We start from the raw sequence: 25,297 nt of genomic DNA, 5'->3' as shown, positions 1-25,297 counted from the left end.
CCCCCTAAAGCAAGCAACACACCCACTTGGGGAGCTTGAAGCAGGGGCAGTGGTGGGCCTGCACCCTTACAGCTAAGGGGTCTTTGAACCAGACACAGGGGACTGAGGAGAGGGGATTAGAGTTCAGTATGTCTAATACCTACAACATTCCATGTTTAGTAGTGAATTTATCAATCAAATAGTAAAGGGCTGACAACTTCACAACAAACATTCTAATTTATTAAATATATTTTACTTAGAAACGTATTGCATTGAATTTTAATTGAGACTACGTATTATTGGTTCCTCCTGCCATCACCTCCAGATTGTCTACATAAGCTGTGTTCTCCAATGTCAGATATGCTCACCCACAGCTCACGAGGCCGCAAACCGCCCCCTCGTCACCGAAGGCAGACCACGGCCCCAACCTCCCATCTAGTCTCTGGACAGCTCTGCCGGTGAGATCGGAGCCCACTATGTCTGAAAGGAACGTGGCAATTTTCATCAACATGAAGTTAATCAGTTTGAAAACATTTGCTCTCTTTTGACTTCTCTGCTCTTAGGCTGGTAGAATTACCATTTGATTTTACCAGTTCTCTCATTTCCTGGATACACTTATCCAGATGTTTGCATGCTGTTCCCCACCACCCGCCCTCGCCCACTGGCCACTTCATTTCTTCCAGCTTCCGCCCGCTCTCTGTCCTCTCTAGAGACCCTGGGATGAAGACTTCTTCAGAACCAGCAAGAGATTTTTTTCTTCAAACTAAGGAAACTGTTTTTTGGATGACAACATTATCATTTGTATTTAATGAGCAAAGCTATTTTTCCAAGGAATTTTAAATGAATAACATTTAAAACCACATTTAGCCTGACCTTTGTCATCCTATCATCTTCCAATCTGGGTGAGTCACGACAAAAAAAATTATTTCCCCTGTTAACATATGCTGACAATTCCCTCAGGATGAGCATGACCTAGATTTCAGGTGGCAAAATAACTAATTCATTGGGTTAAAAAACCCAAATATACGAGTGTTAAACTGCTCTGTATCTTCGTCAACCTGTCTTTGTAACATAGCCAGGTCTGAATAAGGCTTCTCAAAATGTTTGAATATTTAGGTAATAATCAGTCAGAAACCCACGAGACAGCAAGTCCAGATTCTGAATGACTCTCTTTTAACAAGCACAGTAATGGAACGGCCACCAAGTCTGGGATGCCGAATTCATTTGGCTCTAGCATTCAGAAAGGGTAAAATTCAGATGTGATATCATTGCACATCTGCATGATATAGTAACAACTGAAAATAATGATAGAATCATTTAAAGGTCTAGCAGGAAAGTTTACACAAGTGTAATTTGTATTACATACAGTGGATTTCATCATATTTAATTTAAATTAATATTCTGCTTGGAGCCACATGAAATGCTGGAAAGATCCTGTTACCGCGCTATACTGCAATTCCTTTTGTCCTCTGAGAGCTTAGATGTGCACCACCGCACATCGCAGGGTGCCTGCCTCCGCACTTGCAAACCGGCAGCCCTGGTGTCGCGCAGGCGTTCAAGCGCAGGGTCGTGGGCCTCCCTCTACTTACTCCAAAACAGAAACTTTTGGGTTGATCGCAGAAACTTTCAGTTTTAACAAGTTCTCCAGGCGTTTCTTATGCACACTGAGGTCTGATAACCCCTAATACAAGAAGTTACCTGGTAAACCTTTGGTGAGTTGGGGATGCCAATGTGAAGAACGTAGAACCATATTCAAATTTACCATTAGAAAAGTGTTATCTGACACAAAGCTCAGCATCTGACTCTTATCTTAAATACTCAAACATTTTGAGAAGTCTTGTTCGGACCTGGCTATGTTACACAGACTGATGATACTTCATCTCCACGCTTTTCACTCTTGTTTGGACCTGTCGAGACCAAAAATTCAGATCATACCTGCTCCACCTCCCATCACTGGGTCCTCAGGAATTGCCTTTCCATAATCAGAAGATTCCTGTGAGTGCATGATCTCTTCTCCTAGCGTCCCCCTCTCTGTTGTAGCCTGAACTTGCCTACAGATACCCAGTTCCCTGTCAGTTTATTTAGCAAACCTCCTTTGCCTGAGGTTGACAGATCTGCAGTGACTCTCTTGTGCCGATGCAGAAATCGATCCTGCAACATACTGCCCCCTTTGACCCTTCATTTGTAACTTAAAACTCTTGATTCTTTGTCTGCAGATCATATTTGAATAGCAAGTCAGAAAGTCACATTTGAAATTATATTCTATTCTGGAGAGCACTTATTATTAATTAGCATTACTTTCACCATACGGATCTTCTAACATGACTACGATTGTATTTGTGCAACTACAAATGTCCTTCTAGAGTTCTGGATCTTGGCACCTTGTCAATGACTAAATAGGCTTAGGAAACTAAGAAAAAGAAAATATGTGACTGGAATTTAAAGGAAATGATATGGTTGGCATGAAAGATGAGGTTGAGAAGAAAACTAAGAACCAATTTATGGGAAACAGGTGTATCTTGTTAGAATCTGAATATTAATACCAGGAGAATCCATTGAAGAATTTTAGGAAGCCATCTGGCTTTGAGCAGATGTACATTTTTGAAAGATCACTCTGGTAGGAGTATTTTTACTCAAAATAGACTCAAAAACTGTAAGACAGTCAGGAAAAATCCTTAAAATATTATACAAACTTCTATAGGGAAAAAAAATTTCATGGCATCATTAGAGGAGATAAAAGGAGACCTAATTAAGTGGAGATAGACCAGATTCATGGATTAGAAGATGCAATGTTACAAAAATTTCAGTTTTTCCCCAGTGATCTATAAACTCAGTGTTATTCCAATCAAAGTCCCAAAAAGTGAGGCTACTCCTTATTTGGCTTGAGAAATTATCTGAGATTCAGTTTCTACAACCATCTAATGAATAGATTAGACTAGATTATATCCAAGTTTATTTTTAGCTCAAAGACTGAGCGCGTCATCATGTCATGATATACACCAGGGTGATACTTTTATTTAGGAAGAGATCATGTTGTATGTTTTATTAAGACCTCATCAAAATAATTTAAAATACCAAGGTAGGAAATTCCAATTATTTGAAAAATTTACCTATATGGGATATTGCATGTTCTAACAATGGAGATAAATTGAAAGGAAATTGTAGTACATATCTATTTGTATTCCCATATTCCAGAATTCTTTCAGTCCACAACTTAACACTACCTTATAGAGCTGACTCTTTGCTTAATCTGTGTTAATAATGCCCGCCTCCCACCCCAATGAGACTGTGAGCGATCCACTTTTCCTCTCCAAGACGGCTCTCTCAGCTCGGGGTATAAACTAGACACTAAATATGTATGTCTAAAATGAAAAAAGACCAGATCTGGAAAGTATTCTCTGAAAGTTTCAGAAGGAAAGGACATGATTATATCCACACACAAAACAGCCCAACAACTAGAGCTAAGAGCCTATAAATATCTTATCTATTTCAACAGAAAACATTTAGTGAGACTGCTGATATCCCACATCAAAGAGCTGGGGTTTTTTTCATGTAATGTTAAAATGGATTTCTGCACATCAAACAAACCTATCCCTAGTTTTATCCATTTCTGGCTCATATATCAAGGACAGCAGATGTTTCTGAAACATTATTTTCTCCTGATCTGCTCTCCAACTAAGTGAAAAGGAAAAAAAGCATATCAAACACACCCACCCACACACACAAACCTAGAAATTTACAACTGGTGCCCCAAGACATAGAATTCAGATTCTTATCACTTTCCTCAGTGTTTTCCAACACAGAGCATAGTCATAAAATGATTGTAAGTGCTACTAAGAAAAGCACAGTTTATATTTTAAAGAACGCAACAGGAGGCCCTAGTTAAGACCACAGCCATCTTCCAGGCTAAATGTTTCTGTGAACAGATGAACGCTGTGCTCAGCTTCCCTGCAGCTAGAGCCTCACCAGCCTCTTGCAGGAGCGACCGACAGTAGCAGCACCTTAAGCACCACAGTCACTGACTTTGCTTGTCCTGTGTCATCTCTCCGGAGAGCACAAGAGTTCCTCCAAGAAAGTTCAGACATCCCACCCCTCACACAGCATAAACAGAACACATGTCAGAGGTATTGGGCTGTTGGTGGAACAAAATTTACGACGTTCTCCGCCACCAAGTTGAACATCCTTTCTTCTAAGAGGGTTTGTTGGCATTAAAAAAAAAAAAAAAGTAAAATCTCTCATTCATCTTCCTGTACTTACAAACCTAAGGCAGTTTCCACAGATGATCCAAATGTGGATACACTCCACATTCAGACATGAACTGATTTTTCATTCAATCAACCCAACTCATAATCGTAGGACACTAAAGGTACAGCGGAATAAGAAAGGGATTATGTAAACAGAGGCCCAAAGGTCACCAATGGGCAAACACATAGTTAATGACAGAATGGGGGCTAGAAGCAAGGTTCCTAATTGAGATTCTAGTGCTCTTTCCATGACATCAAGACGCTGATCATGCTAAATTTCACATTAACATACCCACAATTAATGAAAACATCTTTTGGGCAGGGCATTTTCCTTTTACAGTATTAAAGTCTGGCCCACTCTTTGTGAAGCATAATAGCCATGAAATATTTATATATTTGTGTCATATTCTGATGCTTTTTTTAATCACTAAGAATTCTATAACTGGATCACCTATCATTGACTAAATTAATTCTAATTGATACAGGGTATTTATACAGCTTCAGAGATACAGTACATGAACCAAAAGCTGTTGATGTTAAAAGAGAGCACGTAACAGACTTTCGACCTTTCTCTTCTCCTCTATGATTCTGAAGTACAAAGTAGTAAGCTAAAAGTTCACTGAATTCAGTCATGAGGAGAATGAGAGAAGTCAACTCCTGAAACATTCATGCTGCATTGGTTACATAGCCAATTACTGAATATTTTTAGAGATCACTAGAATTACACATTCCTAGAATCCTCCTTGTTGGAATTAACAGGCTGCCACACTTTCAATCTAAGCACAGTGCTAAGCATAAATAATCTTATTGCTCCTACTCCAACTACTAATGAACTTTGGACATACAAACAGACTTATCTAGAAAGAAAAATTATCCACAGTAAATTCATAATGTCCCAATTCATTAATATATTATAAATGATGTACTAATGCATGGAACACTCTTCTCAAAGAGCTTTGACATCCCCTGCATGTAGTCAAGAGAATCCATTTCCCATTGCATTATTAAAAACTGAGGCTTGTCATCATTTATATAGGGCCCACCTCACAGGACAAGAGAAATGACAGTCGGTACCACAAACATGATCTAAATCATTCCCAGGAGAATATCACATAACTGGAGATTATACAGAATGAGACTAGAGCTCCATTTTTCATATATCTCACCATACTTACCTTCGAACTAGAAAAAAATGCTAAAAATTAACTCTTTCATTTCCAAAGTCCCCCACAAAGGTGGGGTCCATCACATGTTTCTTTTTTCAGAATCAAAAGCATTCATATATATGTATATATGCATATATATATGCTATGCTGTAACACTCTATGAGACTTTCTTTATAATTGTTGAAAGAGCTAATAAAATTTCACCTGTAGTACAAATATTTGTATAAAATTAGATGTAGAGAACCTCTTATAAAAGGAAATACGATAATTAAATGGGGTTTTGGGGCAGAGGGATACTTACCATACCCAACCTCTCTGTAGCCTTAACATATTTTCCTTCCTGCTATCTCTTCACTTACTCACCTTCTAATTCTTTAATTCATTCTAGGATACCATTGTCAATCATTCTCCATATATTCTCCTCGCTTCCCTTTCTCGTGTCTATGTGGACCTCTTCCTCTGCCTTCCCATATAAATGGCACATCACAGATGTTTCAGATGAAGAAGTTCTACCATCTCATCCCTTATAGCTTCCTTAGACGATTTCATCAACTGTCATGAAAATATCTACTATCTATATGCTAAGACCTGTAAATACAGGTCCTATATACAGTATATATGTGTGTGTGTGTGTGTGTGTGTGTGTGTGTGTGTGTGTGTATATATATGTGTGTGTGTGTGTGTGTGTGTGTATGTATATGTGTATATATATATCAGGGCTTAGCTTGTTTAACAGTTATAGTGTTTTTGAGTACCTTCCATGTGTCTTGCACAATTCTACATGCTGGAGATACAAAAAATAAAGGGGAAAAATCCCTGTCACCCTGGAGATTACCTTCCAGTTAAGAGAAGGGAAAGTGATGATACAATAAATAAATAAGATATGAAATATATTAGATGGTGGCAAATGCTGTGATGAAAACAATGAAGAAGGAGGAAGATAGTACTTATCTGAGCATTAAAAAAATGAATAAAGTCCAATAAAATAAATTCTCTCTGCAACAAACTTTGGGAATCTCCCTCAGATGTCTATTGGGCCTCATGCAATAAGGACTCTCACACCTTAAAACACCCCCAAAGGACTCCTTAGACACTTCATTCTAAAGTCCTCAGAACTTCTCCAGAAGATAAACTCAAAGCATAACTTTCCAACTCATTCCATCAGTCCCATGCCAAAACCAGACGAGATATTACAAAAACACTAAAGAGCAATATCTCTTGTGAGAAATGATGCAAAAGTCTTCAACAAAACATTAGCAAATCAAATCCACAATGTGTAAAAGAGGTATACACCACACCAACTGGGAATTATCCCAGGTATGCGAGGTTGCTCAACATTTGAAAATCAATTGTTTTAATTCATCACATCAACAAAGAAAAACCACATGATCATGTCATTAGAAGCAGAAAAAGCATCTGAAAAAAATCCAATACTCATTCATTATAAAAATTCTCACTAACTTCTTCAACTCTCACCTCTCCTTTTCAACACTACACTGGAAGTTTTAACTAGTGCAATAAGACCAGAAAAAGAATTAAAAAGTATATAGATTGAGAAGGAAGAAGTAAAACTGATTTTGTTCACAGGTGACATGATCAACTATGTAGAAAATAAGAAAGAATCAACAAGAAAACTCCTGAAACTAGTAAGTGATACTAACAAGGCTGCAGGATACAAGGTTGATTTGCCAAAGCCCATCACTGTCCTATATACCAGCAATAAGCAAGAGAAATTGAAGTTAAAAACACGATACCGTTTATATCAGCACTCCAGGAAATGAATGCTTTGATAAAATATGTACAAAATCTGTATGTCAAAGAGTATAAGATTCTGATGAGTGAAATAAAAGAAGAACTAAAATAGATGAAGAAATAGTTCATGTTCATGGATAGAAAGACTCAATATTGTCAAGCTGTTAGTTCTTGCCAACTCTTCTCTAGAGTTAATGCAACCCCAACCAAATTCCCAGGAAGTTATTTTGTGAATATACAAAATATATAAAGAATTCTTAAAGTGTAACAATAAATAAGCAAATAATTAGATTTAAAAATGAGCCAAAGACCTTCATAGAGATCTCACTAAGAGAAGATATACACATGGCAAATAAGCATGTGAAAAGATGCTCCACATCATCTGTCATCAGGGAAATGCAAATTAAAACAATGAATACCACTACCTGCCTAACAGAATGGCCACAGTCCAGAACACTGGCACTGCCCCATGCTGGTAAGGGTGTGGGACAGGAGGAACTCTCATTCATTGCTGCTTGAAACCAAAATGGGATAGCCACCTTGGAAGACAGTTTGGCATTTTCTTATAAAAAATATACCAAACTCTAAACATATATACAAACTAATAACTGATCCAGCAATCACAGTTCTTAGTATTTATCTGAAGGAGCTGAAAACTCGTGTCCCCACCAAAACCTGCACAGGGATATTTATAGAAGATGTATCACAATTGCTAAAACTTGGAAGCAACCAAGACATCATCCCTCAGTGAATGGATGAACAAAGTGTGGGACCTCCAGACAATGGGATATTTTTCAGCACTAAAGAGAACGAAGCTATCAAACCATGAAAACACATGGAGGAACCTTAAATGCCTGCCACTAAGCGGAAGAAGCCTATCTGAAAAGGCTACGTATGTATGAATCTAAGGATACGACATTCTGGAAAAGGCAAAATTACGGAAAAAATTAAAAGATCCGTGGTTGCCAAGGGTGGGAGGAGAGAGATGAACAGGACGAACACAGAGGGTTTTTAGGGCAGTGACACCGTCTGTATTATAGTGACAGACATATGTCATCTTACATTTGTCCCAATACCAAGAGCGAACTGTAATGGCAACTATGACCTTTGCGTGATTACAGTGCATCAATGTAGGTTCATTCTTGGTTAAAAATGTACCATTCTGGTGAGTGATGTTGATAAAGCAGAAGGCTAATCCCGAGTGGGACGGCAGGGAGCACAGGGGAAATCTCCATACCTCCCTCTCAATTTTGTTGTAAACCTGAAAAAGCTCTATGAAAATAAAGTTTTTTTTAAAAAAGAAAAGAGTAACACTTCAATCTAATCATTAGGATAACAGATTTTTAAAAATTTTATTCTCATACTTAATATACTTAATAATGTCTTTTCTTTAAAAATAATAATAACCTCATTCAGTTCCAGTTGTTTAAAACAATATCTGTTCCATTCTCTCATTGCTAAAAAAAGAAAAAGAAAAAAGAAAGCTGTACTGAATATATGGGTTTATCTTGAGTAGGAAATATAAAGACAAAGCCTTAAATAAGATCATTGTCATGTGATCTCTTCATGTTTCATATTCAAAACTTACTAAAGATTTCAGACAGAAAACTCTGTATAAAGATATATTATTTATTTGTATGCTAGACATGTTTTGAAAAAATCACTGCTTCATCATCAAAATCCACATTATAAAATGAGTATGGGTAAACTAACCTGAAGGCATTTAGGGCTTAGGTTTCAGATGTTTTTAGTTTTTTAAAAAGCCAATATATATTCCTAACTCTACAACCTTTTTACTCTGTCCTTCCTTTGTGCTTCTGTTTATGTTCCATGGAAATCTTAACCCATATGTTTATGATTCATTTATTTTTTTTTATTTATGATCTTATTTTATTTATTTATTTTTAAAATAAATAAAACTGCCAAACTCAGGTTCCTACTTTCCCACAGAAACTAGGAGATGGTGGTACTACTTTGATGATTCTGTTTCAAAGAGACGGCTTCCCAGCATCGTGAGAAAGTGATCCCTGGATTGCAAAGCTGGCAAGAGGCTTGCAAAAGATTTGTATCTCAAAGGGGCAGACAAAGAATTTAGAAGTACAAGTTTTTGTCACAAAAGTGCTGTGAGATCAAAAGGAGGTCAAGAGCTAGAGTCTAAAGTTCAGTCAAACTGTGAGGAACATTAAGGCCATCAGGTCCCACTGCAGTGATTTTCCAGGTCCTTCATTTGAGGTTGGAAACGATAATACCCACTGAACAGAAGAGTCTTCACTGCAGTCTTATCTTGTTCATTGATCTTATTTAAGATATCAGTTATCTTAAAGAAGCATTTGCTTGTGTCTGACATGTAGCAAATACTCAGTAAGTTGCCATTGTTATATAAACAAACCATTTCATAAGGTTTCCCATTGAAACCTTTGAAACCCTTTCTTTGCCCCATATAATGGCAGCAATGCTTCCCCTAAAATTCCTGCAGGGCATATATGATCACAGTCCTGGCATACCCAGATATTACGTCAGGGAAAACTCGCTGACCGTATTGAATCTGGACCAGTAGAAAACTGAGAACAGTGTTAAAACCATTGTCTAAGCAGCTGGGAGCGTGTGTGGATAGCGAGCAGGGAAATGATAGGGAAAAGGGGATAATTCAACTGCATGGAGGGGAAGAGGCCAAGCTGTCCTACAAACAGGTAACTTATGTAAGACCTGAAGAGGGAAGTAATTATACCACACACACAATGAAAGAATAAAGAAATTTATTCTTTATTCTTTGAAAGAATAATTCTTTATTCTTTATTCAATGAAAGAAAAATTTCCCACTAATGAGAGGAAAAAGTAACTATGTAACAGTGAAAGAATTGAGATTGTATTTCACAAAGTTTTTTATGATTTTATTACCATGAAAGGCTGTAACAACCATTTAAGAGCTTGAAGTTTTACTTAAAGTCCAGTAAATTAGACATGAAAAATCAATTTGTATTGTCAACATTATGAATGTTTACTTCAAAGGAGATTTTGGATGGCTAAGGAAATTTCAAGACAAAGAACACTGGCATTGATAGAATTGAAAGGCCAGTTTCAGCAACAAAATATGTTATATTCCTGATTTGCTGGTAGGAAGTCAGATTTAGGTAAAACCATACAAATACTTGTTTGATTTTTCATTGGGAGAAGAAACAGTAAATAAAATATATTGCCCCCATCGGATCACTCAGTAATGCACAGGGAGCTATCCAAAAACACGACGGTCCTGCTGGCAAGAACCCAGCCCTGACTCACGGAGAGAATCTGGGGAGAATCAAACTGCCTTGATTTCTGGCAGCCATGTACTGATTTTCTCATAAAGGAAAATAACCTTTTGTGGTTTTTTTTTTTCCCCAAAGAATATGTTTTAACGAGTCATGCAGACATTTTCGTATTTCCCGAACCTCTACAAAGACACCACCTGTGTGTGGAATAAAGGACCCCACATTGCATTCCGACCCTTAGGTGAATAATCCTCATATGCTCACCAAAGGAACTGGATAGGACCATACCTCGTGGGCTTAGAATTAAATTGTTCCGAGAGGCAACTAGAGATTTCCAGGTCCTTTCAAAAGCCAGCAGCCATGCCCCCAGGTGCTTGCCCCTGTTGGGCCTGCAGCTGTGGGATCAGCGAGTGATGGCTGCCAGGCACCAGGGCGCAACAGGAGAGCATCAACTACAGCTCCATCCAGACAGGAAGCACTGCTGCCTCAGAGGGCTGTCTCGTAGGGCCGCCTGGCAGGCCTGTCTCCCCAAGCCCGCCTGGCAGTCCTCTGCCTCCCAGCCATGCTGGCCATCTCCAAGAAGGCTAAGCCAGTGGCGTTTCCTGCAAAGCTGGCACACTTCTCTCTGGCTGGCTCCCCTCTCTACGTGCTAAGAGCACACGGTCCGGAAGTCAAATTCACTTCAAAGAAGCTAGACTCTAAGGAATGGGCTCGTGCTAACCTAAATAATGGGAAACAGATTTATCAAGCCCTTTCTTCATTAATGCAGCTATTACCAACATCTAAGTTTCTATGTGAAAGAGACACGATGGATGAAGACCAGGTCCCAGAGGTGTACAGACAGTAGAATTTCAGATAGCAATGCTCCTAAGAGCAAAGGCGAGCGTCACGGAGGCACGTTCGAGGTAAGAACAGCGAGCAGTACTGTGCAAGACAAAGGACTTCGATCCCGAAGGTCATCTGAAAGTCAGGATAAGAAGTCTCGGACAGCTTTAGATAGATCAGCAGTATTTGCTCTGTCGGTAAGCATTCTGCAAACTTCCACAAGAAATCTTGAGTTCTGGTTGATTTCCAAAGTGATTCCAGGGGATGTTGGAGTATCTAGCCTGTAGAAGTAGTAACTAGTAGGGAATTGTGGTCACCCACTTCTCCCCATAGAGACCCAATTTCTGATTCAGCGGGTTCCATCATGTAATGTGACCGGAGAAGAGAGCCAAGTATAATAAGCAGTCAAGCTACTGTTCATGCAAATACCTGTTCATTTTCAAATCCACTAGTAATCCGAGGAGTCTGCAGTGGCTTTATACTCTCCATTAATTTTTCTACCCAGTCTGTCCCCATAAAGTTGATTTCTGCTGGACTTGCAGAAATTTTCTGTAGCGTGTATTTTCACAAAGCTCAAGCCCAAAAATCCATGGGTATGAACTGAAGATCTAAAAGTTTTCATGTCTGAAGCTTATAAATCTGGTTTATAAGCATATTTCAAGCAAAAATATATGCTCCCTAATGGGAGACTTGACCTCTTTTCTTCTTAACCAATGTTAATTAATTTTAGGAGAAGAGGGCAGAGGACTAAAATTAATACAGCATAGTGATTAAAAGCACAGATTTTGAGTTGAATTTGAATCCCAACTCTGCTACCACTTTTGAGATCTGCAGTAAGTTTCTTAAATCTTTGTGCATCAGTATAGCACAGCTTTAATATGGACACATAAACACTACCTCACAGGTAGGTCTGATTGTTGAGAATATTAAAAGATACAATATGTGTAAAGCACTTAATGCAGTAACTATAACATAGCAGATGATCGTAATGATGCTGCTGATGAAATATCTACCCTAAAGAAACCAGTCAGGAAGAAAAAAGGCACATAGAGATTAGGAGCTCAGACCTCTCAGGGGAAGTCATTCAGATGAGCCGAGGTAGTGCTGAGGTCCAGGGAAATCTAGAGGGACAGTGGGAGGCAGGGGCAGTGAGTATCAATTGTGACCCAATACCACCTGCAGCAACGGGGACTATCGGGCTTCCTACTACCTTCCGCTGCTGCTTCCCCAGGAAGATGGCGCAGCAGAGTCCTGGAAGAGCTGTTGCCAGAATGGGCATGAAGTGGATTTGAGCAGCGTAAGAGGTAGTCAGTGACGGGCACCCCGCAGTGGGCAGACCGAGATGGACAAAGAGATGCACCACCCGATCCTGGTCCACAGAAGGCTTTATTGCTCCAGCTTCTTCAAGTTCTGTCTCAGCTGTGAAGAGCCAGTCACCCAGAGCACGACTTCCTGGAGGAGCCCGCACCCAGGGACTGCTCGCTGCAGGAGTGGGAGGGTCTGACCATTCTCACCCAACGAAGGTATGAGCGGCGCCTTGTGGGGTTGGGGGAGGTTTTGTCAGACTTGCCGCACAGCTTGACCTCTTTCTCTGCCCAGAGCTGCTTTCAATCCCTGCTTTCCACAAGTACTGATCCCTAATGAAATAGCCTGCACACCAAACGTTTTCTCATCTGCTTCTGAAAGACCCAGCCTATGACAATCATCGAACAATACCAAACACCCAGGGATGAATCTAACAAAAGACATGTGACTTTATAGAAAAATGAAAAAAAATGTTCTTAAGAGACATTAAGGAAGATCGAATAAATAGAGGAAAAATTAATGTTCAGGGATTGGAATTTTGTACACATGTCTGTTCTCTCCATGTTAATCCATAAATGAAATGCCACACCCCAAAAATCTCAGCAAGTTTTCATGAAAATTGACAAGCTGATTCTAACACTTACATGGAAAGGACAAGAATAACTCCCCCCTCCAAAAATTAAGAACAAATTTGGAGAACAATATAGGAAAGTATAAAATTGTAAAGTGACAGTACTTAAAAGAAATCAGTAATGGCAAAAAGATAAACAAGCCAATGGAAGAGAACAGATAGATTGTTCAGAGACACTCATAAAAACACTTGGTCTATGTCAAGATGATGCTAAACGGCAGTGAGGGCAAGTTCAGCTATCCAAATATATGATTTTGAATCAACTGGTTTCCATTTGAGAAAAAATAATCTTTTACCTTACCTCATGTTCAAAAATCATCTGGGTGAACTTTAGTTATAATTATGAAAGATAAAAGGATAAAGCTCCTAGAAAATAATATAAAAGAATATATTCATGTCCTTGGAATAGACAAAGATTTCTTAGGATGTGCACACGCACACACACACACTCACCAATAAAACACTAATCACCTCTTAATCAAAAGACAAAATTAATGACAGTAGAAAGACACGGAATGGTAGGAGATACAATCAACAAAGGATTCGATTCCAAATAATCAAAGAACACCTATAACTCAATAAGAAAAAGAAAACCCATGGAAAACTTTAAAAAAATCTTTGACAAGGTGATGGGCACATGTACAAATGACTATGAAACACATGGAAAAGTGCACAACCACGTCAGTCATCAGGGAAACATTACCACCTCACAACTACAAATGGCTGAAGTGGGAAAGATTGACAACAGTAAGACCTGTCTGTGGCCAAGAGAATTGGAATTCTTATATATTGCTGATTGGAGCATGAAGTAATACAACCATTTTGGAAAACTTTTCAGTAATATCTTCTACAGCGGAAAAGCACATATCCAATGACCCAACCATTCTACCTTTAGTTCAATGCCTAACAGAAATATGCACATAAATGTTCTCTAAAAAATTATATACACTTGATCACAGTAGCATTAGTTATAATAGATCAAAACTGGGAACAATACAAATATCCGTTCGGAATAGAAGAGATCAATAATTTTGCTTTACACATACGATGGAAGGCAATCTATGAAAAATCACAAACTACTGTAATTTTCAATAAAATGGATGCATCCCCAAAACTTAATCTTGAACAAAACCAGACCCCCAAAAGAGGATTCATTATACTGTAGGATTCCATTTATATAAAGCTCAAAAGTCTGAATGAGATTATTTATGGAGAGGGAGTGGGTAGTGACTGTGAGGGGCACAAGAGGAGGGGCACCTTGGGGTGATAATTGCTCTGTTTCCTGACATGGGTTGTAGAAATATGAGTGTGTTCACTGAAAATTTCAAGCTGTACACATACGGCCTGTGGGCTTACTTTGCACAATAATAAGATATATGCCCAGTACAACATTAGGTAAAATAACACTTAAATATCTACTGACTTCACTTTCCATACACAGAGTGCATAAAAAAAAAAAAGGGAGATCTGGACCCAGGACTAAAATATAAAAACCACTCCATCCTCACAGATGTGAGGGAGGGTTGAGCAGACAGGAGAGCCGCGTGCGGAGGTCTGGGCCAGGATCACCACACCCTTGGCACAGCCCTGTGTGCCCGTGTGCCGTTCTGGCTTCACAGAAGAACATTCTGCCCACTTTGCAAGGCTACAGACCTAAACACAAAATTCCCTTGCTAAGGTAACATCTTGTACCATACATTATGTTTTACTTTGGCTGCCAAACCGGAATCGTCACGGACTCCATTATTATAAGTGGAGGACTTTTCTGTGCTACATTTATGAGTTTCTCATTATTTCAGTGGATAAATCTGGCCAACACCATAACCCTAGAACAACTACCATCCACTCAGACACGTTCATCACAGGGGAAAATCTGGCTTCTTGATACTTTGGTCTGGCCAACAGACATCCCACCAGGTTTATAGCAAAGCAGCAGCATGAGGAATATCCCCCATCTGGGAATGAGGGACTTCTGACTGGAGATTGCAGCTCTGGCAAGACATCACATGGACCAGGCCAAACCAAACAGCTAGTGGAAAACTCCGCCCAGCCGGTGTTCTGCGCGCCCGAGCCCCCTGTGGCTGCCCACACGTGACTGACTCGACTTAGTAAAGAAGCGGCGGCCAGCTAGTGCCGCTCACCCTGTGCGAAGGCCGCACTTCCGCCAGGTGGTGGGAGGGTGGCAGGGCCCCCGGGACACGGCCCTAATCAGAAGGGCATGCTCTGAGCTCCTCCAGGGCCTCATAATGCCAGAGAGATTTTGATCATGGCTTTGAGGAAATATTTTGAGCATAAATAGCTTTGTGACCCATATGTCTGAATATTTTCCTTTTTATGCTAGGAGAAAAGGAATCTTGTCTCATAGCTCTACAAAGTGAAAAAGTAGAAAAGAGAGAAAATTTTACTTCAGTCACAAAGGCATCCTACTGCCATCTGCCATCTGCCTTCAACCCTCTTATTCCTCCACTGCAAATTCACTAGTTAGGACCAGTGTTTCTAGACACTTTGCATAATGACAAGTACACTATTCATACACAAAACTATTGAGTATTTATTCACGTGATAATTACATCTACCTTTTCACTTGACTTTGAAAACGTGTAAATGGGCTGTGGAAGCGACCCTTGAAATTGTACCTCCGACAAGAAACCTTTCATAAAGAAACAGAAGCAACTGATTCGTCGCTAACCCTGCGCGGGCCACAACTTCCCTATTAGGCCGCTTCATCGCCATGAGTAACTGAGCGCTGTCCGTGCATTTACCTTACGAGCATGGGACACTCACCCGCTATGTCTAAACGTGGAAAGCGTGAGGACACCTGGATGTGGCGAGTGCAGAACAAGATAGTCTCCCAAAAAAAGGTGGGACATCACATTACTTACAGAATATTACAGTGGACTTCACAGAGCAGTTGAAGATGTCAGAAGATTCCTAAATGTGGAAAGAAAATTTAATTTTAAAAATTCTGTGAACTCCAAAGAATTGTACAGGTATATAAATCAGACCAATTCTATCACTTGCTAATATTTCCATGATTAACTGGCTATTAACATCCCATTTCAAGAGATATAAATTTCCTACAAATAAATTCTTATAACTAGAACAATACAGTTTTTCCACAAAATTTATTCATATTAATTTAAATAAAATCACATTTTATCTACATTTTATGCAGAGAATAAGGAAGAAGGAAAAATTGCTGTAGTTGTTAACACTACAAAGGCCAGTTACCTTCTGCTAGGCTTCACGCTCTCAGAACTCCATCATCACTTATCACTGTGCAAATCCATTTTTTTTCAACCATCTCAGTAAAAATGCAAAGATTCTGAGTCTTCTCACAAGTGGCAAAGAAGGGTGAAATGCACCCCAGGTCAACTCACTTGCCAAGGAGCTAAGATTCCCCCCACTATCCAGTTTCCAACAGCAAAAGATTTAAGATGAGAAAGAGATAGGTATCTGTTCAATCCAGAAAAATGTCTTCACTGAAATATTTTTATCATTTTTTTGCAATAACGCCCACCATTTATAATTTCCAATGTGCTGCCCCACAGTATTCTGTTTACTCCTTACCAGAACAGGTGTTCAGGCCACTATTTTATAGATGCATAAACTGAAGCCAGAACCCGAATCTTAGCCCCCAAGCCCCCCACACAAAGCTTTTTCCTCTCGACCACCACTGTCCTGAATATGTGAAAGAAAGAGATGAGGCTGCCTGGAACTCCCTTCTCGGGGCTGAGTTGCAGAGAGGATACATGGCTCAGAAGGAGGAGAGATGTTAAAGGGCCTGAGAAGATTTTGACTCATCGGTAGTTCTGACTGGATCTGTGAGAGACCCTTTCTGATAAAGAACCGAGACATGCAAGTGATCCTTTGCACCTCTGAGGAATTAAAGATGAGAACCACCGAGAGCATTAGAGAACCGTTAGCATGGCTAACAGTAGAGCAGGGGTTCTGACTGGCACCACAGAAAAAGGCTGGGAGTAAAACACCACGTTTATAATCAGAGCAAGGATAGCTCTAGGTAAGAACTGCTTGTAACTGGTAAATTAATGACATCTCTACTGTCAAGTTATGAGAACTCTAAAACAGAACGTGTGTGCACTGGGAAGACAGCTGAAGGGCGTGGCAATTGAAAGAGGTTTGCGAGGGAAATTACATCATCCTCAAGCCACGTGGGAAAATGCACGGTCTGACAATTGATCATAACTGAAAATAAAATCGTTAACCAACTTAAACTAATAATCTCTTGGAACTGGGACAACTGTGTCCACTGAAGGTCACACAACTTCAGTGAGTTTCACGCCCTGCCTGATCTGAGTGGGACTTGAACTCGCGATTCCCACAGCTTGTGCTTCTGCTTCCACATGCGCTGTCTCAGGGTTTCACTGTGTCGGCTGAAATGTGAACTCACACCTTTTACCGGTTTTAGAGAAGTCAGAACAAATACTACGTTCGTAGAAAACCACGTATGATCATTACGAGCAACAGAAATTTTATTTAGCATTTCATATTAGAAGGGTGTGGCATCGCTCCGATCTTAAAATTGGTCTTTTAGATACCCTTCATCCCGAAATTCCTCTGACAAGAATGGGATTTAGGGGTCATCCTCCCTTGGTCTCCTCTAGCCCGTACCTCACCCAGTCTCCCAGCCCCTCATCTCCTTGTTCACTGCCCTTGCTTCTCACTGACCTCTTTTTTCTTCCTTCCTTCCTTCCCCCGCCATCTCAGGAAAAGCATCATCTCAAATTTGACAATTTGGTATTATCTTTTGTTGCTGAGATGTTCCTAAGCTCTAACCATACAAAAGAGATTACGCAGGCATTCTTCTCTCCGGTAGCTCTTAACTATAGTAAAGGGAAAAGGAATGGGGCAATCGTCATAAATAACCCGACAACCCTGGCTGGCCATTGCTTTTCAAAGAATGATATATGTAAAACCATTTCAGATAATGCGTTTCTTGTCCTGTGTTTTTCATATTCATAGTTGTTTTAGAAGCAAACTGCTTGTCTGTATCCAGGTCACATGAATTTGAAGGATCAGCAACGGAAATCCTTCATACAGAGTCACGAGCGATCACGCGGGGCATGGCCCCTGGAGTTACGGGACACAATTCAAATTCTGTCTTTTCCACTACCTAGCAAATTACTCCACTGCACTGGCCTCAGCTTCCTCATGTGCAAAATGAAATGATAGTAATTGCTTCTTCCTCTTACAGTTCTCATGTGGATAAAATGAGTTAACCCACGTAAAGTCCTTAGAATACTGCCTGGCACATGGTAAGTACTGAGTAATGTTGGCCCTTACCAGAATGTCTAACTCATCCCAGAAGGCAGTGGTGGCTTCCTCTCTCACATCTCCTCCACTTGCTATTTTCACTATGTATTCATCAGTTACTAATGCAATACTTTGAAATAACTTACACATCTATAATAAAATCATAATCTCTATTACATATCATAATATATCAATACAATAGAAGAAAAACTTAGATGCATATTTTTATTCCCTGGTTCACATATGACTCTTTGTTTTGGACAGTGATCTTTTTCTAGACACTGACTGCATTTGAACATCTCTGCATCCGCCACAGGGCTCAGTGGAATGACTTACTCATCATAAGGACTTAATTAATATTTACTAGCTCAAACACCAGCTGTAATAAAACCAAGGATGTGTTGGTATATTCCTAACTTGGTAATTGATACCTTACTCGAGAAGCACCTCAAAACCCTATTCATCAACCAGTGATTGCCCCTTCCCCCGTTTCCATTACTGGAGATATTCTGGTTCCTGTTTCCCTGGGCTCTTCACTGCCCCTATTTAAATTCCAGGCAAAACAAACAAACAAAACAAAGAGTTAGGGGAGAAGGCTAAATACATGTTACACTCATGAAGTTGTACTATTGCAATGGTAAAGAACACATTTCTACATTTTTATATTCCAGTGATTTTGTTTTCCAGGATATTTTCAATGCAAAACATGTAAGCAATTGGAAAAGAATACTTTTAGTTGCCACTTTAAAAGCTACTAGAAAATGGGAGCATTCTTTAGGATTGATGTTCTCTCTTGTGTGTTACATTTTACTCAAAAATTACTTTCTTTGTATGTAGCAAAGGTTTGGGGTAGGGTTAGTTTGCAATGACCATTTTAGCCATTTTCCATGGCAATGGGAAACACAAGCAGAGGAAACTGCTGCAGACATTCTGGCCACGCTATCTCTTCACTGCCCTGCTTGCGTCTCTCACCCTTACTCCCACGTACGTACACAGCCATCTCAAAACAAGCTCTCAGACTCACAAGAGACCAATTTCATGAATCAAAGGAAGTCAGCCAGTGGAGAAAAAAGAAGGGGCAATGTTTAGTCTCTGATTCTTTGGGGATCAAAAACCCGAGGCTTGGGCTGCTCCCAAACACCTGCATGAAACTAGGAGGCAGGAATGGGTTTTGCAACCCACTCACCAGCCACCTCCTGATGAAATCAACATTATCATTTTTTTTTAAAGCTCCAACATTTATTGTGTCAATGTTAAGCATACTCACTTTTTAAAAGACACCATAGAATGTATAGAAACAAGAGGTCTGGGGACTCATGCTAATTTCCACAATGCGGGTAACTCGGTTGGTTGGTGTTCAAAGGGCCAGGACATCACGCGGGCCAGTGGTGGTTCATGGGCCCTCTGTGTGGGACTGAGTCACTGTTCTGATGTGGGTCTGTTTTTTTGTTTTTACTTTTTATTAAAAAATATAAATAAAAGGGCAACATTATCATTTTTGAAAGATAATGTTCATGAAAAGACACTTGACTAAGAAACTATTAACACAGAAAACCAAATTACATATTATGCCTCTTTATATCCATGAATAACAATGTATAACAGGTTGTAGACAGAGATATAACAACCTGTGTTCTGTAATAGCATTATACATCCAATAGTGTTTAGAGAAACACTGAGAAGAAATAACAACAAAAAATACATAATCTATGGTTCAACAAACACAAGCTAAAATAAAAATCATGTTACATCACCAGGACAACATCCATCAACCCTCACCCAACACCAACCCCACGTGTCCATTTGCAGCAAGTTATACGCGCAGGAGCTTCTGTTTGGTAAGTGCAATAGGAGAAGGGCTTTGGGCTGGAGCCCACCCCTGAGAAAGGAGGAGCCCGGTGGGGACGCAGCGGTCTGCTCTCAGAGAACTCGCATTCTATGCGTAAGCCCCTGAGGTGAGTGGGGAAGGATCCAAAAATGGTTAAACTCTTTTGCATGAAAGATTCTGTAAAATATTGGGCTCAAGAAGAAGTTCTCTGGGGCTTTGATTTTTGTATAGAAGTCGAGGCACCGAAGTGGGGAAGAGGCCATCCTTCCCGCTATTGCCCAGGCCGTGTAACACTTCTGCAGCTCAGCAGTGGCTTGAGGAGCCCTGGGGATAGTTTGCCTGGAGTACTCTAGCGCCCCCATGAGGCCAAGCGGCAGTCCTGGGCCTTGGCAGCCAGTGATTCTGGGTACTTCGGAGCCAGGACTTAAGAATATGAAAACCGGTCACCAATGAGAACTACATCTAGAGTGTGGACATTCTGAGCATGTCTCGGAAATATGTGAAAATGACTGGACGATACAGTGAGAGCGGTAGACTGAGATCCTGCTGTTGTGCAGATAGAGGCTGGCACATCGGCAGATACGTGGGTCAGATGTATACTGGGGTGTCAGAAAGCTATCAGCTTTTCCCCTCCCAACTTCTGAAATGTTTGAGAGAAGCAGGACTTAGGAGGAAAACAAAATACCAATTTTATTCTTAATGGACTTTGGAGATGTTGCTTAGGTGTTCAATAAGCATAGCTTCCTAATACTGTATCCCCAAATTAAACAGAGTTACTACCCAGTCACCAGGCTACCAAGCTCCCCAACAGGGGCAGAGTCCAGAGTGGAACATCATGACAGAATGTGCACTTTCTACAGGCACAGCCAAAGAAGAGGAAAAACTTAGGCTACATATGCAAAATTCATCTTTCTAAACTCACAAATCACCTTGAGAAAACTGCGGGAGAGGGTGGGCTGAGACACAGGGGTTAGGATAAACCACGAGCGTTACCCCCAGGGAATTCCTTCCACAGGGCAAGTTGGAATCCGCAGGGAGGAGGTTCCTCCCCATCAGCAACGCCCGGTACCAGCCCATCTGATGACTCTGCAACCATCTCCCGCGACCCAGGCACTCTCCATAGTACAAGCCAGATACCAGTCACGATTCATCTCACTCAGACCTTAAAACTTAATATATTTTGGATATATGTTCACTTCTACTCTTCCTATTTCTCCACAGGGCTGGAGGAAAGATTATATTTCCTAAACACAACAACTAGTGGTAAATAAGGCCATTTTGTAACCCTGCAATTACAAAGGTGATTTAGAAAAGGATTTCCACTGCCATTTAGGGGATCCAAGGAGGGGAGCAGGGACGCTCGATACAGATCAGATCGCGATTCACAGCAACTTTTATCAAGGGCCCAATATGTGCCAGCAGCAAAGCTAATGACTTTCAGAAATGATTTCATTTAACATAATTTGGTCCTTAAAACAACCACGTACATGAGGAAACGTTGAGACTCATAAGGTTAAGACATTTGTTCCAGGAGCCATAGGAAAGAAGAGGGAGAATATTTTGAACCAACTAGGACGCAGTCTCATTTCGTTCTGCTGCAGAGACATTGCCACTGTATAGGTATCGAGACACTTACACTTTGTACAAAGCGGATTTTGTGGGAAAAAGGTAAAACCCTATGTGACTTCACATCACATCATTTAATCCTATCAGCCCAAGCCTTGAACTTTTCTCCCAGAATTAGATTTTCCCTCTGACACTGTGCAGATAGAAGACAAGCCAGCGATCATGCCTCTCTGGCAGGCACTGCACAGGAGGCGTTTTCAATGCTGGTGGAGATAATCTGTGGACCCAAACCAACATAAAATCTGAAGTGGAAGAGAGCAGCCCCCCTCTGGTGTGAAATGACAGCGGAACGAAGCAGTGCAGAGTGCCCTGGAGGTATACCAGGCGCCGCGCAGCGTAGCTGGCTTGGACTGTTCCCAGAGGCTCCCGGGGCTGTCTGGCACACTTGCTCTCAGATTTATTTTCCACCACCACTTCCCAGGGTGATTAGAAACAAATAACAAAGCCAAGCACGTCCAAACACGCCTGAGATCCTTGCAAACAGCTTGGTACTCTCTGTTCTCATTGCAATTCCACGATGTGGCTGGCTTGCTGGAGTTTTCATTGGAATTCAGCTACTAATTTGAAATTTTGACTTATCCATTTTTAAGAGTATTCTAGTTTGCTATTAGTAAAGACTGAATCACACACATGGTTACGAGAGAAAGAAGTTTCACACAGGCTCAGCCCTAAGCAACGGGGTAAGCAATGATCTTAAGGGTATGATTTCAGAGACATTGTAGAAATCTGAATTACCTCAGTATTTTGGCCCTCCTACTTTCCTTGGCACTTACGACCTCTTTATCCAGTTTACTCAATATACTTACTGTTTGAGTCCCTCATATGAGTTGGAAAACTGAAGCGAATTATCTCTGGAAGACTGGTAAGACACGTTATATTGGGGTAGGTTGTACTGGAAATGGGTTCCCTCTTCCATTGAAGAACAGGGTGAAATGTTTTACAAGACTGGCCATTTTTCACCTTTAGGAGCAGAGATGGAAGAGAAGCTATACCCAGTGCAATGAAATAGAGAAAATCATCTCATGTCTGTTCTTATGAACTTACCAAAGGCAGGTTCAGTTTAATATCTCAAACTCAATTACATCATCATAGAGTTCTGAGTAATTTCTGGAAATGGTCAACTCAGCAGTATGTAAACAATATGCCAACTGAAAAAAAGACATCCTCTTTCCCTACATGAATATCATCTTCTGAAAGATGCAATGGCTCTAAAAAAAACACAGCCACACTGTAAAAATACAAGTCTGAAGAAGCGTATTTCCACAATGGCAGAGTAAGGAACCCCCAGAAATCGATTTTCCCATAAAAGCAATAATAATGTCAAAATTTTTTTAAACCACCATTTTCAGAACTCTGGGAATTACCTGAAAGTTTGCAATGATATGGGAATTTATTGAAGGAAAAAGACTGACTAATCAGGAAGAATAGCAACCTTTATAGTACTTGAACTCACTCTAGTCTCACTGTCGTCTCCCCAGCTTCACAGCAACCGGGAAAACCAACAGCCTCACAACTATAGTAGCTGCAGAAACCAAAAACCCAGCAACTATTGAGCAGGTAAGAACAGGTTGGAGCTTCTAAATAAGCCCCATTCCCAGGAATCTGTCATTATTTGGCCTGTGTACAAACTCCCTAGGAGGCCTCATTTGTAGAACTCATCGTATTTGATACAATTCAGAGCTTGTTCCCTGTAAACAGGCTTCCCCAGGGCATGTACTGATGCAGACAGCAGTGACTGTCCAACAGCACAGCTAACTAAGGTAGAGGGAACAGTTGGGACAAACAAGAGGCTGACCAAAAAATTTAGAAGTAAAAGGTGGGGAATGAGATGTGTATAGTGAGCCGTGAAAAGCTCCAGCAGTGTCTGGGAATTCAGCAGGCCGCATGAATATGCAGATGAATTGTTCATGTTTCTTATTTGCTGTATATTATGATGTCTTGACATCTTAGGAGCCTTCCTGGCGGGAGAGAGACTGCTCCTCCTGGGACTAGCCAGTCCTTGGAGCCAGCAGAGGTTCAGGGGCAGCATGCCTTCGAGAGGCGGGCTGAGCAGGCCAGAGCCATACGTTCTCCGTCTGGCCGTGCAGCTCAGGGGGCATGATTCCTCGGCTGAACCATCCCAGGGCCGGGTACCAGCAGCGAACGACCATCTCTACAGCCCAAGTCCACCGGAATTACTCAGATTAGTCAGTCCGAGTCTGTTTGATCCTGTGTTGCCTTTCTTTTCCTGAGGAAACCCCAACAAGGGCTCTGGTCTAGATTCCCCCCTTGCAATCCTTTTCTGCTTCCTGACCAAAACCTAGTACTCCTGACATGGTCCTGTGTGGTGCACCATGTCTCCTGTTTATATAGCCTATGAGTATAAGAAATTTCATTTTCCCTTGACTCTCCTGTATCTTGTCTTGCAGCTGTCGCTGACTGACCATCACATACAAAAACAGAGGACATCAGGGCTGTGGGCATGGCCAGGAAATACCTGAAAAGACCCTTAATCGCTCAACTCAGGATGACCTCAAGTCAAGGAAATAAAAGCTAAGGTAGAGTTGCAAACTCCTGGAACCCTGAAGGCATGCCGCAGCCTGCAAAGTCCTTCAATGAAGCCCGAGATGGGTTAGTCCAAGGCATTTAAGGACATCTCTGTTCAATCTTACCTGACCACAGAGCTAACCAAGCACCTCAGTGGCCACATACGACAAAGAACAAAGACTCTCCAGCATTCGTGCAGCACTAAACAAATGCACAAGCCACGACAACAATCACAAAGAATAGCAACAGATCTGAGAGGGGCATGAACTCCAGGGTCACTTCATTATATTATTTTAAATGTCCAGTTTTCAACAACAATAAAAAATTATGAGACATGCAAAAAAAAAAAAAAAAAAAAAAAGAAGGTACCACCACATACACTTAAAAGATCAACAGAAATCATCCCAAGAGGTGGCTCAAGAAGGTGGCGTGGAAAGAGCTGAACTCAGCCCCGCCCCTGGATCCACCAGGCCTACAGCTAGATATGGAAAAACTCCCTCTGAAAGAGACCTGAAAACTAGCTGAATAGCTCCTCCGCAACACAGGACGGAAGCAGCACATCCACACGGGTAGGGGAGGCAGAGAAGCAGTGTCAGCAAACCCCCCACCACCCGGCACTGTGACCCACCCTCACGAGGGACCTCACAGGTACAGAGCTTCTCCCTGAGGAGTGAGGGGTTTGTGCCCCCCAGGAAGCACCCCAGCTCTTTGGAGCTGCATCAGAAAGACGAGCCCTCAAAACGTCTAGCTTTGAAAACTAATGGGCCCTACATCCAGGACACAATGTACGGAACAGATTCTGCTCTTACAGGGCTCATGCACAGACCCATTCGCCTCCGGACCAGCACAGAAGCAGCAGTGATATCTGGGAAAAGAATCCTTCAGGAACAAAG

General features: G+C 40.9%; 1 long non-coding RNA gene across 1 annotated transcript in view; it reads right to left on the bottom strand.

The window, feature by feature from the left end:
• Positions 1-25,297, bottom strand: part of LOC118971283 (uncharacterized) — a 335,368-nt gene that overhangs the window by 208,403 nt on the left and 101,668 nt on the right. The window contains exon 3 of the long non-coding RNA XR_012128206.1: positions 16,033-16,081. This is a non-coding gene — a long non-coding RNA (uncharacterized lncRNA). The remainder of the gene's footprint in view (positions 1-16,032; positions 16,082-25,297) is intronic.

This window comes from Manis javanica, chromosome 1 (genome assembly GCF_040802235.1).
Source record: "Manis javanica isolate MJ-LG chromosome 1, MJ_LKY, whole genome shotgun sequence".
Classification (NCBI taxonomy): domain Eukaryota; kingdom Metazoa; phylum Chordata; class Mammalia; order Pholidota; family Manidae; genus Manis; species Manis javanica.
This window is presented reverse-complemented; position numbering and strand designations above follow the sequence as displayed.